Source organism: Peromyscus californicus, unplaced genomic scaffold (genome assembly GCF_007827085.1).
Source record: "Peromyscus californicus insignis strain IS unplaced genomic scaffold, ASM782708v3 Scaffold_17__1_contigs__length_78620276, whole genome shotgun sequence".
NCBI classification, from domain to species: domain Eukaryota; kingdom Metazoa; phylum Chordata; class Mammalia; order Rodentia; family Cricetidae; genus Peromyscus; species Peromyscus californicus.
Genome location: NW_026294469.1, coordinates 49229175 through 49243983, shown reverse-complemented (window position 1 = coordinate 49243983; position 14809 = coordinate 49229175). Strand labels below are relative to the sequence as shown.

Genomic DNA, 14809 nt, shown 5'->3' with positions numbered 1-14809 from the left:
CCCTCTTTCCCTCCCTCCCTCCTTCCCTCTCTTTCTCCCCCCCACCACTCTCGGGTGGAGGTGGGGGAGGGAACTGTTACACCATGTGGTCAAATGCTGTAATTACCATGACCATGTTCCCCAAACCACAGATCAGGTCACATGGTCGGACATGGGCTATTTTCTACCTCCACTGCAGTCCAAACATGAAATCATATGTCGTTATACATTCATCAAATCACCTGAAACTTCCTTTCAAAAAGCAGATGACATGGAATTTGGATTATCCCACCGTCTTCATAGAAAATCATTAAAACTGTGATCAGGGCCTGCACAGACCTCTAGGCAGAGCGAGGCCTCCTGGATGAGGTGCTGTGGACGGTAGGTTTTGAAGGCTGAATAGGAGGTTGGCAGGCAGAAAGGAGGGAGGGCCGGGCGGTGGTGGCGCATGCCTTTAATCCCAGCACTCGGGAGGCAGAGCCAGGCGGATCTCTGTGAGTTCGAGGCCAGCCTGGGCTACCAAGTGAGTTCCAGGAGAGGCGCAAAGCTACACAGAGAAACCCTGTCTCGAAAAACCAAAAAAAAAAAAAAAAAAAAAAGAAAGGAGGGAGGTCCGAGTCTGCTCTGGACAGGACCTACTTTGCTGCTTTAAAGATACCCAGCTTAGGAACTGGGGAAGCTGGCTGGCGAAAAGGCTCGGGTGTTTGCCTGCTTATGTGAGTTTGTTTTATTGACATCATTTCAAGGACCTAGCCCAGCCCACAGACCACTAAAACACGCAGGCATTGCAGTGTCTCTTCCTATGTGCTTACATGCCTCGCTCGCTCTGCAGTAGCTAACACGGCATACTGCACCGAGGCCTTACCTTTCCTGCTCACCCCGCCTTGCCTGCCAGTACTGTGTGAGGAAGACTTTAAAGGAAGCACTGATAGATGTCTAAATGAACGAAAGAATGGAGTGCCAATGCTGGGCCGTGGTGGTGGCACACGCCTTTAATCCCAGGACTCAGGAGGCAGAGCCAGGCGGATCTCTGTGAGTTCGAGGCCGGACAGGAACCAAAGCTGTCTCAAAAAAAAAAAAAAAAAAAAAAAGGAGTGCCAGTGGGTGGGCACTTTGTCAGTAGACAGTACCAGCCATGTGCTAAGTACTATGCAGGGCACGGGGCTCAGCAGGGTTCCAGACAAAGACCTCCAATGACCTTGGACGAGAGAGCAGAGCTGGGTAGCTGGCAGGCACTGGGAGGGTAGTGAGGAGGGAGATGGGGAGTGTATACCATAAGGCCTAGGCTGTGTCAGGAGTTCAGGAAAAGCCCAAGAGAACATAAAGTTTAACCTCGAGGCCTAAAGGATCACTCTCATAGTGGGGCAGTGGTGGCACATGCCTCTAATCCCAACACTCAGGAGGCAGAGGCAGGTGTGGAGCTATGTGAGTTCAAGGCCAGCCTGATCTACAGATCAAGTTCCAGGACAGCCAGGGATACAGAGAGGAAAAAAAAAAAGAAACCCAAAACACAAACACAAAACAAGGATTGCCATCATTGAGCTCCCACATGAAGGAAGGGCTTTACATATTTAATTCCCACGGAGCGCTCAGAAGCACACACAATTATTGCCCACACCGCAGAGATAAGAGCACAGACAGGTTGAGAAGATGATGACCATGGCCACATAGTTTAGATACGGCAGAGCCCAGAAAGACAGGCTTTGGTACATTCCTTTAACAAAAATCAGCAGCCTGGGGCTAGGCTTTACGGCTCAGGCCTTTGATCCCAGCATTCTGGAGACGTAGGCCAGCCTGGTCTACAGAGCACATTCCAGGCCAGCCAGGGCTCCATCGTGAGACTCAGTCTGAAAATAAATAAATGGACAGGCAAAGTGGAAGGTGAAGATCTGTCCACTGAGGAAAAGTAGGTAACAGACAGACACCCAGGCAAGACACTTCTCCTAGGAGGGTGGGAAACCAAGTTGCTGGTAACTTTCAACAGGAAATGGGCATGATGAAGTTTCATTAAAAGATGAGAGAGGCTGGGTGGTGGTGGTAGTGGTGGTGGTGGTGGTGGTGGTGGTGGTGGTGGTGGTGGTAATCTCAGCACCTGGGAGGCAGAGGAGGGTGGATCTCTGTGAGTTCAAGGCCAGCCTGGTGAGTTCCAGGGTAGCTAGTGCTGTTACACAGAGAGACCCTGTCTCAAAACACCCCCCACCCCAAAAAAGGCAAGCTGAGAAGCTACGCATCGGCACTGATGAAGGAGAAAAGGAGTTGAGAGAGAAAGAAAACAGCTTGGAGGCAGGAGCAATGGGAGGGCTCATGGATGACATATGGGACAGAGAGACTGGACCATGTGGGCTTGAGGAAGATGGGGAGTGATGAGCTCAGCCTCTGCCTTGCTAAGACGGAGCAGATGAGATGATGGGGTAGCAAGGAAGTCTCACGATGGTCTCAAGAGGTCACTGGGCCCTAAGAAGGGGCCTGGGGAGTGGTCATGAGGGGAGGGAGGAGGGGTAGAACATAGGTCCTCCGGCCCATCTCCGCCCTGGCTGGGCTTCCCTGCCCGCCACATAGACCCTCACAAGCCGGAAGGCCCAGCTTATGAAGCCGGTTTTGAAGACTCCGAGGTAGGAAATGCTGTCATAGACATGGGGTTGGTTACCTAACTCCCAGGCTGACCCTCTGAGTCTGCTGCGTTGGACATGCCCTTGACCTGACTGGCTCCCTGCCATCTCTTTACCCACGAGAAGACTTCTCTCTCCAGGAGGCCCCTCAGGATTAGGTTCGGTCCAGGCTGGGATTCAGCTGCTCTGGAGGCTAGCCTCAGCGCCCGACACCCTTCAGTCTTTTCTGACTCAGCCTTTCCTTCCTGCTTCCTCTGCCATGCTCCATGCAGCTTTTCCAGAACCACTTCCACATGGTCCTGGTGGATTGTTCCTTGTGCCAGAAAGTCCGTCCATCTTCCTTTCCCAAACCCACCCTAACTGTTCATCTGATCCAGCTTACCGGCTGACACCCTGGAAGCCCTCCTTCCCTTGCTCCTTCAATCTTGAGAGCCATCTTGCCCCCTTACCTCTCTCCTGGCTCACTTTGGCCAGAATAAAGGGATGGGGGGGGGGAACTCATGCCCACTTGAACTCTTTAAACACCTTGTTCCTACTGCCTTCTGAGCGCTGTGCTGTGGAATTATAGGCATGCACATCTATGCAGTGCAGGGGATTGAACCCAGGGCATCCTGCATGCTCGGCAAGCCCTCCACCAATTGGGCAACATCCTCGGCTCATAGCTTGAGCATGAACGCCTGTCCTTTTCAACTCCGCCCCTCCCACGGTGTCTAGAATACAGATCCTGTTCACAGGGCTGACGGAATGGACCTTCTAAACTGCCGACCGGGGGCTTGACCTGCTCAAGCCTCAGCCCATTTCTCAAGGACTTTACACTGCCCAGTGTGGAAACTCAGATTGCCAAGAATTTGCTGGTCTAGGCTGTTTTCCCCGGTCCAACTGGTGGCGGCTGTAGTATGTACTTGGAAGTCACATCCTGTCCACACGTGGCCGGCAGTTGTGGGCTGTGGCCCTGTCTTCGGGTCTGGTCCTGTTTGACTACACTCCTTCCAAAGGTGTAACCTGGGCACCTACAGGAAGCAGAAGCCTGGTAGTTCTCAGCTCCAGACCAGCAGCATCTCTCTGTGTTTAGGCCTCAATATCCCCACCCCCTGGGGAGACCCAAGTAGGCTGCTGACCAGCGAGGACACCTGATCCCATTGGGGAAATCCTGTGGGCCTGTCCTGCCTCCCAGTGCCAGCTGCCTTCTCTGAACTTTCCACTCTGCTCCAATTGTTCTCACGTTTTTTGTTTTTTATTGTTTTTGTTTTTCAGTTTTGTTCCTACAGTTAACAGTCCCGAACCTCTGATGGTGCTTGAGAGTCCAGGCTGTTGCCCCGTGTGTTTGCCTCAGTGGTCTCAGTCTGTCTGCCTGGTAATCTGCAAGGACCTTTTAAGGGTTGTTAATACCTATCCTTCCACCTGACCCCACTTCCTCTCCCTTGCAGGTTTACTGGCTGGCTGAGGGATGGCTGATCTCTTTGGGCTGAGAATAAATTTTAGCACCAGCTGTTAAGGGCTCTGAGTAGAGGATAGAAGACTCAGTGTTTCCGTCTGCTTAACGGGAGGAACCTCGTCCAACCTGCAGGACCTTTGAGATGGGTGGGAACTGCTGAGGGTGGAGAACAGGCCAGGTGGGAGAAACTTTGGCGCGCGTGGCCATATACCTCTTAGTGGGCCTGCTACAAGCCACAGAGAGGACTGACTGATGAAGCTGGGAACAACTTGTTGAGGGAGATGACACCCTAGTAAACAATGAAATCAGTCCATGAATCAGATCCTCCCAGTAAGGGGAATTACAAGCGTGCTTCGGTCAGAGAGATGGCGGGTGGATTTAGGTGTGAAGTCCTGCCCTGGAGGGGTCATACTGACAGGTACCTGTTGTCGAGAGAACCTGTCTGAGGAGGCCCTGGAGGGTTGTCACAGGCCCGCGCGGGGGGGGGGGGGGGGGGGGGGGCAGAACCCGCAGCCCCGGGGCCCAGCCAGCGATTCCAGGCCCCGAAGTCGCGGCGCGAGCGCCTCTTTGTCCCCCTCCTTCCCTCCGCCGCCTCGACCGACCCCCAGCGCCAGTCCCTCTCTGACCCCAAATAACTTGTTGGTTTCCCCCAGGGCTTTGTCTGCTCGGGGTCATCGCCTCCGGGCCCCTGGCCGGGGAGCATGGCCCTCGCGGGTCCCGCGTCTTGACACCCCCCCCCCCCCACTCCCCCCCCCCCCCCCCCCCCCGCGCTCAGGCTCGGGTTCGGGCCCCCGCCCCCTACCCGCTCCGAGACCGGGGTCAAAGGCAGCCCGCGTCACGTGGTCGCCGAGCAGCACCGAATCGGCCGGGAGAGCCGAGGGAGAATCGGGGGTGGCAGCGAGAAAATCCAGCCCGGCTCGCGGCGCCCGGTCCCGCCCCGGCGCCGGCCGGGCCCCCGCAGCGTGCGCGCCCCGCGCCGCCGGATCGAGCCCCGCGCACGGCCCACGGCTTGGAGAGGTAGGCGCGGGCCGAGGGAGGGAGCGGGCGGGCGGGCGGGCGGCCCGGCGGCCCTGTGCGCGCTCCCCACGGGCGGGGGGCGCGGGCGCGGGCGCGGCGCGGCGCGGCCAGCAAGGGGTTAAGCCGGCCCCGCAGCCCGCCTCGCGCACGCCCGGGGCCGGCGGCCGCGCGGCCACCCGCGCCGCTTCCCCCCCCCCCGCCCCCCGCGCTCTGGCGCCCCGGCCGAGGCAGGTAAGAGGCCGGCTGGAGGGCCGGAGGGCCGGGCGGCCGGGTGGCGGGGCGGCCGGGGCGGCCGGGGCGGCCGGCGTCCCGGGCCGAGCGTCCGAAAGCCCGGCCCGGCGTGCAGGCCGCCGCGGGGGGCCCGAGCGGCCCCGGCGCAAGTTTGGTGCGCGCGGGCGCCGGGCGGGCGGTGGGAGGACAAAGGGGTGGGGGGCCTCGCGGGGCCCGGCGGGCGGGCCGGGGTGCGGGGCCGGGCGGCGCGGCAGCTGGTAGGTCACGGATAATGTCACCCACGAGGAATGCCCCCCCTCCCCCCTCCCCGGCTCCCGAACAGGGGAAACTTTTGTCTAGCCTGGGAGGGGGCTCGAGGCTGGGTCCCAGCTTCGGGAACGGGGGGGGGGGGGGGGGGGAAGGCGGCCGGACCGGTTTTCTCCGGGGGCCCTGGTTAGGGCCTGGTCCCTAACTCCCCTCCTCCCTCAGGTTCTCGGGGAGCTGGGACTCCTAGCATTTGACCAGCCTGAGGAGGGGACGCCTGTAGGACGCGGGGGGGTCTGGGAGCTGCCAGGAATCCGAGGACTCATCCATCACCTGGCTTGTATGTGCCAGGATCCCTACAGACCCTGCATCCCACGGTTGGTCTTCCCTCCTGGCTTGGGGTGGGGGGGGCGACATTCTGGGGCAATAGTACCCTCTGGGCTGAGGGTTAGACAGACCTGGGTGTTTGTCACTTCCCAGCTGTGTGACCTTGAGCGGGTTCTTCACCTTTCCCAGCCTCTGTTTCCTCACCTGTAAAATGGGTGTATGGAGCCAGGGTGCGGGACCTCGGAGAATGTTGGCATGCTTATATTCAACAAGTGTTCCGTGCATGTTGCTGTGTGCCGGGCACTGGGCTAATTCCCTGCTTTCCACGGTTTCGTGGACAAAAATACTCCCGCATGACTGTTAGGCGCATTTTTACAGAGGGGGAAACTGAGGCACAGAATGGAAAAAGGACATGAAGGTAGGAAGTGGGAGCTGGGATTTGCCCCCTCTCTCAGCCCTGTATTATCAACTACATATCCCTGCTAGGCCTTTTGATGCGACTGGGTTTATAGTTTCATTTTCAGTTGAATCATACGGGCTGCCTCCCTGCCCCGTCACCCTTCCCCAGGTGAGACACCCTTCCACCTGGCACTTGCCTGGGTGAGGTCTTGTGCCCTTGCCCTCGTGAGGGTGGCAGCTGGTGCTGGAGGGGGGAGAAGGTCAGTTGGAGCCTGTGATCGGAGCTTCGTGATGGTGGTCCAAGTTCCCTCCGTGGCTGGCTGGGTCCTGCTAGGAACGCTCTCCCACCCAGTGTGGGTGGGGTGGTTCAGGGAGGAGTCTGTCTCCCTGGCTCCAACTGGGGACAGCTGGTGGCTTTGTCAACAGACTTTTCCCCAGCACCCAGGAGACCTGCAGAGCTTTGTGTCTCCCTTTAGACCTGTCACTTTCAGGTCAACACGGGGTAGGAGGCTGGGTTCAAGAGTAGAACCCTTGGGCAGGTCAGGGACCTAAGGCCAAGGATTTATGTCCCAAGTGTCTTAGCCACAGGGTCGTCATTGCCAAACTAAGAGGCAGGCCTTGACACCCTAGCCTGAAAGGTCCTTGGAGCTAGTATGAAGGATGAACTTTGAGCCAGCAGGACTGCAGAATCCTCAAGGAGATGCCTGTCTTGGTGTGTTCTAGAGTCCAGCAAGCCCAGTACAGGGCACCTTGTCGTCCCTCAGGAAAGACCCCACCAGTGACTATGAAGATTCCCACTGGTGTTTTCATGTGCTCGGTGGGCCCGATCTTTTGGGGGTGTGTGTGTGGGTAGGGTGGGGAGAGAGGTGATTACCAATCAAGCTCTGATGGGGGGTTTTGAGCAATTACTTAAAAGATGGAATACAAATTGCTAATTCATGACATCTTAAAAACCTTGGACTGAGGGCTGGTGTGGTGGGTGTGGTGGGCTCTTGGGGGAGGGAGGTTTGTGCGTACAGCTCCAACTGCTCCAAGGCCCTCTAGCACAGAGTGTGGGATTCCCAAGGATTTGTAGGCTTTCCTTGGGCCCTGGGAATAGAGAGCTCTCCCGGGCTGACATCACTGTCAGCTTGTAGGAACAAGAGTGGAAATTCCAGCACTTAGCTCTGAAAAGCGAGGGATTAAGTAGAGGGTTGGAAGGCCTGGAAAGGGTCCTGGGGGCTGGCGGGGGGGATGTCTCTTGTTGTATGGTCATACTCCCTCGTTTGCCCTTGTGATCAGAGCAGAGAGGCCTCTGGGAAAGTCAACAGGTAAAGGAAGAAAGTCAGCGAGAGAGATGGAGAGGGAGAGCCTCCTGTCACAGGGGGTATGCAAGGGAGAGTCTTCAGCTTGAGAGATGTGGCCAGGGAGAAAAAGGACAGGAGCCAACAGAGAATGTGAGAGATGGTCTCAGCAGCCCAGAGCTCTCTCTTCCCCGGCCTTAGGGACCCGCTTTGCCTGTGTCCTGGGCCCATGTGTCTGTACTTCAGAACCAGAGCCAGACTTAGAAATCTCTAGGGCTTGCGCAGACTTCTACTAGGTTGGAATTTGTTTTGAGTATGGCTTGAAATAACAGGCCTATTTGGAGGACATTCCTTGCTTGAGATGTGAAGTTGGGTAATTTTTCAAATTCATATGGAAAATTTCTGTGGCCAGGGGGTGGTGGCAGGGGACACGAAGTGGGCCGAAGCGCCTGCTGGATTTTGACTAGAGAGGGCAGACCGGGACCAGAGGAGGGATGGCGGTGAAGCAGGGTGTGATAGGGTGACCAGCGGTAGAGGATGCCCTAAGGACAGCGGAAGGAAGAGCTCCCTGGTTGGTAAGGTCAGCGAGGGTTCCTAGCGCGGGAAGTATCTGAGGGGTCAGGCCGTCCGACGGGGTGGTGGGCAGCAGACGGCATTGTGGGGGCTCCCAGCATCCTGCTCCTGAGGAGTAGCCGGGAAGACAAGGCTGTAAGCTGCTTGTTGACGGTGCCTGTGACTGTGCTTTGTGCCAGCCTCCTCACAGACACCCATTGACTTCTCACAATACCCTGCAGAGACGCTGCTGCTGGCCACCCCACCCTGCCCTATTTCTGGGTGGGGGAAATGGCGGCCCAGAGGGGTAGAGTCACTTAACAGTGCCAGGGTTTGATCTGTTTGTGTACCACCACCAAGTTGTTGTGCTCAGGGTCGTTTTGGCCAAAGATGGACGGGAGTGACAGGGTTGAGACCAGAAAACTCATTGATCATGATCCAGCGGAGCCGACCTGGTCAGCTCAGGCAGACTCAGGCGGAGGCTGATGGCCGGAGAGGGGCTGCAGGAGCTTGTAGCTGCCATGGGGACTGGCCCAGGTTTGGGGAAGGACCTCAGCAAAATCGCTGCTTTTGAATCCTTGGAAAGCTCCCCAGGGGCAGATGCCACAGGCTGGTCCCGTAGGGTTTTTTGAGGTCAAAGACAGCAGTAGACCCGGGGCATTTAACCTGGGAAGAAGCAAGGGGAAGACCTCCTTGCTAAGTGCCGGAGAGTCTGGTGAGGTTGTGGGAGAATGTAACCGCAGGGTCAGGTTTGGGTGACTGCTCTCAGTTCCCTTTTTGCCTGAGAACTCAGAAGTGGGGTAGTGCTCAGTCCACTTCCAGCCCCACTGTTCTCATAGCTCTTGAAGTGGCGTTTCCTGTGGGCCTCAGGAAGTCCTCATACCCGGTGGCCTGCCCAGCTCCTCCTCGAGTCCCTGAGCTCTGAGGACACCCCCTCCCAGCCCAGCCTCCTGCCAGTAATACTGATTTTCTTTTCTTCCTTTCTTTTAAAAAATGTTTTCTGATCTCTGTTTTTATTTCATGTGTCTGAGTGTTCTGCCTGCATGTATGGCTGTACATCATGTATGGCTGTACATCATGTGTGTGTTGGATCTTCTGGGATGAGAGTTACAGACCGTTACCTCTGGAGCAAACCAGAGCCTGGCCTGCAGGAGTTGGTTCTCTCCTTCTCCTAGCACACAGTAGGTGAAGCTGGGTGTCTCTGTGAGTTCACGGTCACCCTGGTACTCATGGTGAGTTCCAAAACTGAGTCTTTCAGGTTGTCAGCTGACCTGCACACTTGCCCACAAACACACTCACTCTCACACTGAGATCTCACACATTCTACATGTAAAAACAAACACACAAACCCCAGACTCCTATTTTGGAAAAGATGGTTGATACACAGCACCCAGCAGGCTTCTAGAACCCAGCAGGCAGGAGCCCGTTCAGAGTAGCAGGCTGAGGAGACCGAGTCCTAGGGCAGTGGGACAGTTCATGGCCTGCGGTAGCTGTGGCTGTTTCTTGAAAACTGGACAGGATTTCCTCCCGTTGTTGATACCTCTGCTTTCTGCCCTCCTTCCTTCCTCCCTTCCTTCCTCCCTCCCTCCCTCCCTCCCTCCCTCCCTCCCTCCCTCCCTTCCTTCCTTCCTTCCTTCCTTCCTTCCTTCCTTCCTTCCTTCCTGTCATCCAGGTTAAGGGACTCAAGTCCCACAGGCCCAGTCTCCTCCCTGGTGACCATACTGAGTAGTGTCTAAAGCTTGCACCAGGTGGCTTGGGCAGGTGGCCCGATGGCTACTTTCATGACCCATCTCTTAGGACCTGGGCTGTGGGCTTGGAGCTTCCAGGAGGGAAGGAGGAATGGATGGTGCCAGGGAGAGGTGATGGGCACATCTTAAGGGGACTTAACCTTAAGGGAGTCGTGAGGTCCAGATCAAGTCAAGGCTAAAAGCAAGACCGGGTGGCAGACAGGAGGTCCCTGCTGTCACTTCTGTTTTTGGAACCTGGGCGAGAGGTTTAGTTCTTCATCTGTGCAAAGGGACTGCAGTTGTCTTTACCTTGAAGCATTTTAACTCAGTGCGGGGTCAGTTTTGGTTACTTATGATTATTGAGACTGGCATTGTTATTTATTTATTCATTCATCCATTTATTTATTTTTTGGGTTTTTTGAGACTGTTTCTTTGTGTAATAGTCCTGGATGTTCTGGAATTCACTCTCTAGACCAGGCTGGCCTCCAGCTTGCGCCACCACCATCACTGACTTTTTACTTTTTTGAGACAGGGTTTCTCTGTGTAGCCCTGGCTGTCCTGGAACTCGCTCTGTAGACCAGGGTGGCTTACAACTCAGAGATCTGCCTGCCTCTGCCTCGAGTGCTGGGATTAAAGGTGTGTGCCACCGCTGCCTGGTAATAGTTATTGTTGTTGGTGAGACAGGGTCTTACTGTGTTGCCTGGCTGGCCTATAACTCATTATATAGGCCCTGCTGGCTTCCTGCTCTGCCTCCCACGTGCTGGGTTAAAGGTGTGCACCACTAAGCCTAGCTTGATGCTTATTCTTGACTGAGATGCTTGCTTCATTCTTATGACAGCAGTGGGGAATGGAGTCAGTATCACCTTTTTTTTTGGGGGGGGGGAGTTTTTCGAGACAGGGTTTCTCCGTATAGTTTTGGTGCCTGTCCTGGATCTTGCCCTGTAGACCAGGCTGGCCTCGAACTGCTGGACCCCAACCTGGCTCTGCCTCCCGAGTGCTGTGCGCCCTGTGTGCCACTGCCACCTGGCTAGTATCACCACCTTCTTCTTTTTTTTTTTTTTTTTTTTTTTTGGTTTTTCGAGACAGGGTTTCTCTGTGTAGCTTTGCGCCTTTCCTGGATCTCACTCGGTAGCCTAGGCTGGCCTTGAACTCACAGAGATCCACCTGCCTCTGCCTCCCGAGTGCTGGGATTAAAGGCGTGCGCCACCACCACCTGGCAAGTATCACCTTCTTTAAGCAGATAGGGCAGCCAAGGTTTAGAGGGACCAGTGGCTCCACCTGGAGCTTAGACTCAGGACCACAGCCAGTGTTTGCTGATTTCTGAAGGGCTCCTCTGGCTAGCTCCTTGTGAAGCACTGATAGGCTGAATGGTAGATATACCAGAGGGGACTGATCTCAACTATCTAATAAGAAAGCAACATACCACAGCAGGCCGAGATGGCAGTATTTGTTTCTGGAGGGAGAAAGCTCCATATTTCTGGGAGTGCAGCTCAGGGCTGAAGAGATGGCTCAGCAGGTAAGAGCACTGGCTGCTCTTCCAGAGGACCCAGGGTCAATCTCCAGCATCCACATGATGGCCCACAACTATAATTCCAGCCCCAGGGGAATCTGTTGCCATCTCCTAGCCTTCATGGGTGTTGTGCATAAGTAGTATACAGACCTACATTCAGGCAAGCACTCATGCACATAAAATAAAAATTGGTAAAATCTTAAAACAAAACAAAAACAACCCAGAGCTCATGTGATTAAAATATGGTGGGGATTCTGGTCTTTCAGGCCTGAGGTTTGGCTCCGTGAGGAAAAGCCTGGGTTCTCAGCACCCTCAGGCTGGCCAAGGACTGGCTTGTCTAGACAGGTCTCCAGGTGGCAGAGGGTGGAGCTTTGTTGTAGTCCCTGCTCAGTGGCAGACACCTCTGGTTTGTACCCTCTTCTTTGCTTGCACATAGCTACCTGCCCGGGCAGATGCCTGTGAGAAGTGAATGTTGTCGTAGCAGGCCCTGTACTCAGGTTGTGTCCCTCTGCCTGCATGCCCTTCCTCCTGACCCTGTGGCATCCTGCTCATGCTGTTACAGGAGTGGAAGCCGTGAGGTGCTCTCCCTGCCTCCCCCTGCAGGTTTCAGTCAGCGGTTCTCTCGAAGTTGGACCATTGGCATCTGTGTCCCTTGGGAACTCGTGAAATGTACAGGTGATGGCTCCCTATCCAGACCTACTGAGTCAGATGCTGGGGTGGTTGGGGCCCAGCAGTCTCTGTTCAGTTGCTCTCCAGGTTCTGATGTTCAAGAACCACTGATTAGGTCACACAAAGATCAGTGCCTCTATTCTGTTTTCAGTTACTCAGCTTCCCAGCACCCAGAGGAACCCAGGAAAGCCCACTTCCTTTCTATGTTTTCAATGACCCCTGGGCTAGGTCATTTAAAACAACAGATGCGCCGGGCAGTGGTGGCACACGCCTTTAATCCCAGCACTCGGGAGGCAGAGCCAGGCGGATCTCTGTGAGTTCGAGGCCAGCCTGGGCTACCAAGCGAGTTCCAGGAAAGTCACAAAGCTGCACAGAGAAACCCTGTCTCGAAAAACCAAAAAAAAAAAAAAACCAAAAAAAAAAAAAAACCAACAACAGATGCTTCTTTCCTTGGACTCTGTTTTCAGCATATTCAGACATGGAACAACTGTGGGGGCATCCATGGAAAGCCTAGTCTCTCTCCACTTACTCACTTTCTCTCTTTCTCTTTCTTTTCTTCTTTCAAGTGGGGGTTGGGGGGTTGGGGAGGTGGGGGAGGGGGTGTCTCACTCTCACTGTGTAACGCTGGCTAGTCTGATACTCTGTAGACCAGGCTGACCTTGAATGTACAGAGATCCACCCCTCTTGCCTCCTGAGTGCTGTGATTAAAGGCATGCACTACTGTGCCCACTGTCTACCATGTTTTGAAGGAGCTACCATTTTGGACGAGTGCCTCTTACCCCAAGAAACAATCTCGTAAGACCCTTGGGGTTCAGCGGAACCCTGTGAGTGTAGGAAGGAATATTGGGACAATTTGAGGAAGACAGAGTTGGGAGTAGGAAGAGTGAGGGAGACTGTGTTGACTGGAGTGGGTGTCAAGAGGCTGGGCAGAGTGGCATGCCTTTAATCCCAGTACTTGGGAGGCAGAGGCAGGAGGATCTCTGTGAGTTTGAGGCCAGCCTGGTCTCCAGAGCGAGTTCCAGGACCACTAGAATGACACAGAGAGACACTGTCTCAGAAAACAAACAAACAAACAAACAAATGGGTGTCAGGAACAAGGCAGCTGTGTTCCCTGCCCGGGGTCAGAAAGTGTGGGTTCTGCTGTAGAGAACGGTGTGTGTTAGGGGTGTGTGGGCACATCCTGTGTGTGATTCAGTGGCCAGATACGGGTCTGAGAAGCCGTAGTTGTCACCAGTCCGTGGTTTTCAGCATCTCAATAATTCTGATGATCATAATCGCTACTCACATCTATTGACAGTTTATCAATGCTTGCTAGATATTTCCATGTCATCTCAGAAGGAATCTTCAGAATATCCCTCTAAATTAGGTGCTGTAGTCACTTGTGTTTTATAGATGGAAGTACCTAGGCCGTGCATAGCCAGGAGGACTAGATTTAGAAATGTTTGTTTGTTTATTCATTGAAACAGAGTCTCACTGTGTATCCCTGGCTGGCCTGGAACTCACAGAGATCCTCCTGCCTCTGCTTCCAAGCAGGGCCCTCTACTACAGACACTGTTACTCTGATCTGTCCATGAGCTAACTGCCTGAGCTCAAGGCCCCAGAGTAGGCCAGAAGTGAAATTTGAGGGCTTTAGTGGGTTTCCTTTGGTTTTGATTGGAGAAGTGGGAGGGGTCAGATCAGTCTACTAGGGGCTGGAGAGACTGTTCTTTTAGAGGACTAGATCTCAGCACCCTTGCAAACACCTGTAACTTCAGCTCCAAAGGGTCTGAAGTCTGCTTCTGGTCTCTACAAGGGAACACACACACTCAGCTCCAAAGGGTCACACACACACATACACACACACACACACACACACACACACACACTCAGCTCCAAAGGGTCACACACACACATACACACACACACACACACACTCAGCTCCAAAGGGTCTGAAGTCTGCTTCTGGTCTCTGCAAGGGAACACACACACGCACACATGCACGTACGTACACATGCACGCACGCGCACACACACACACACATATAAAATAAAGTTTAAAAGTCCGTCTACCTGTTTTTCCCTGCCTGTGTCCCCAATGCACTTTCTAGGAGCCCCAGGTTTTCCCTGACGGCATAGGAACCTTTGGTCTCACAGTTGAAGGACTAAGCCTCAACCAGGAGCAGGGGCTCACTCGGGCTGCCTAAGATGTCAGAGTCACTGTGGGGACCGGAGCTCAGAACTGCCGCTGTCCTTCCTAACCAGGGAAGGGAGGCTTCTCCTTTAAACAGTCCCACCGCCTAGTCCTTGGCAGGCTATGTGGCCATATCCTCAGGGTGGCCTGGGGCAATTCTGGGAAGAGAGATGGGGGTGCCCTGGAAGGCAGCTGCCAAGAAGGGGTGGGGCGGTTTCCATGAGGAAGATCCCCAAGAAGCCCAAACCCCAGGCGGAAACCAAGTGTATTTTCTAGGTCCTGAGAGGATATTTGGAACAATGGCGGTAGGATGGGGGAGGCTGGGCTGGAAAAAGGTTTCTTGATATCCTTTAAAAAAAAAGTTGAGTCTGTAGGTTTGACTTTTGTTTCTCTGGAGGATGTTTATGTAATTTCCCAAAGGCAAGATCCAGAGCTCTGTGAAGCTGTCAGGCCTGTTGTTTATAGATTCAGGCCCTTGGAGCTGGGCAAGACTTCCATTAGGGAGCCTTCCCATCTGACTGGCAGATTGAGAAGTGGGAGGGGCTCTCAGAAGTCGCCCAGCGGGAGGCAGCAAAGAACTCGGGCCAGAATGGGGTCTTCTTGGCCTTGCCACCCTCAGATCTCTGATGTGTTGGCGATGGCAAAGGACATGGGGGGTG

At 54.7% G+C, this 14809-nt stretch overlaps 1 protein-coding gene and 1 long non-coding RNA gene across 2 annotated transcripts in view; one reads left to right on the top strand and one right to left on the bottom strand.

Moving 5' to 3' along the window:
- Window positions 1-1516: 1516 nt before the first annotated feature.
- On the bottom strand, window positions 1517-4932 carry LOC128112863 (uncharacterized). Its single transcript, XR_008219213.1, has 2 exons — window positions 4826-4932; window positions 1517-3598 (listed from the first exon to the last, which is right to left on the bottom strand). It is a non-coding gene; the product is annotated as an uncharacterized LOC128112863 (long non-coding RNA).
- Window positions 4933-4945: 13 nt separating this feature from the next.
- Window positions 4946-14809, top strand: part of Ndst1 (N-deacetylase and N-sulfotransferase 1) — a 64565-nt gene continuing 54701 nt past the window's right edge. The window contains 1 exon segment of the mRNA XM_052742246.1: window positions 4946-5040. The gene's annotated coding sequence lies outside the window, so the exon portion shown is untranslated.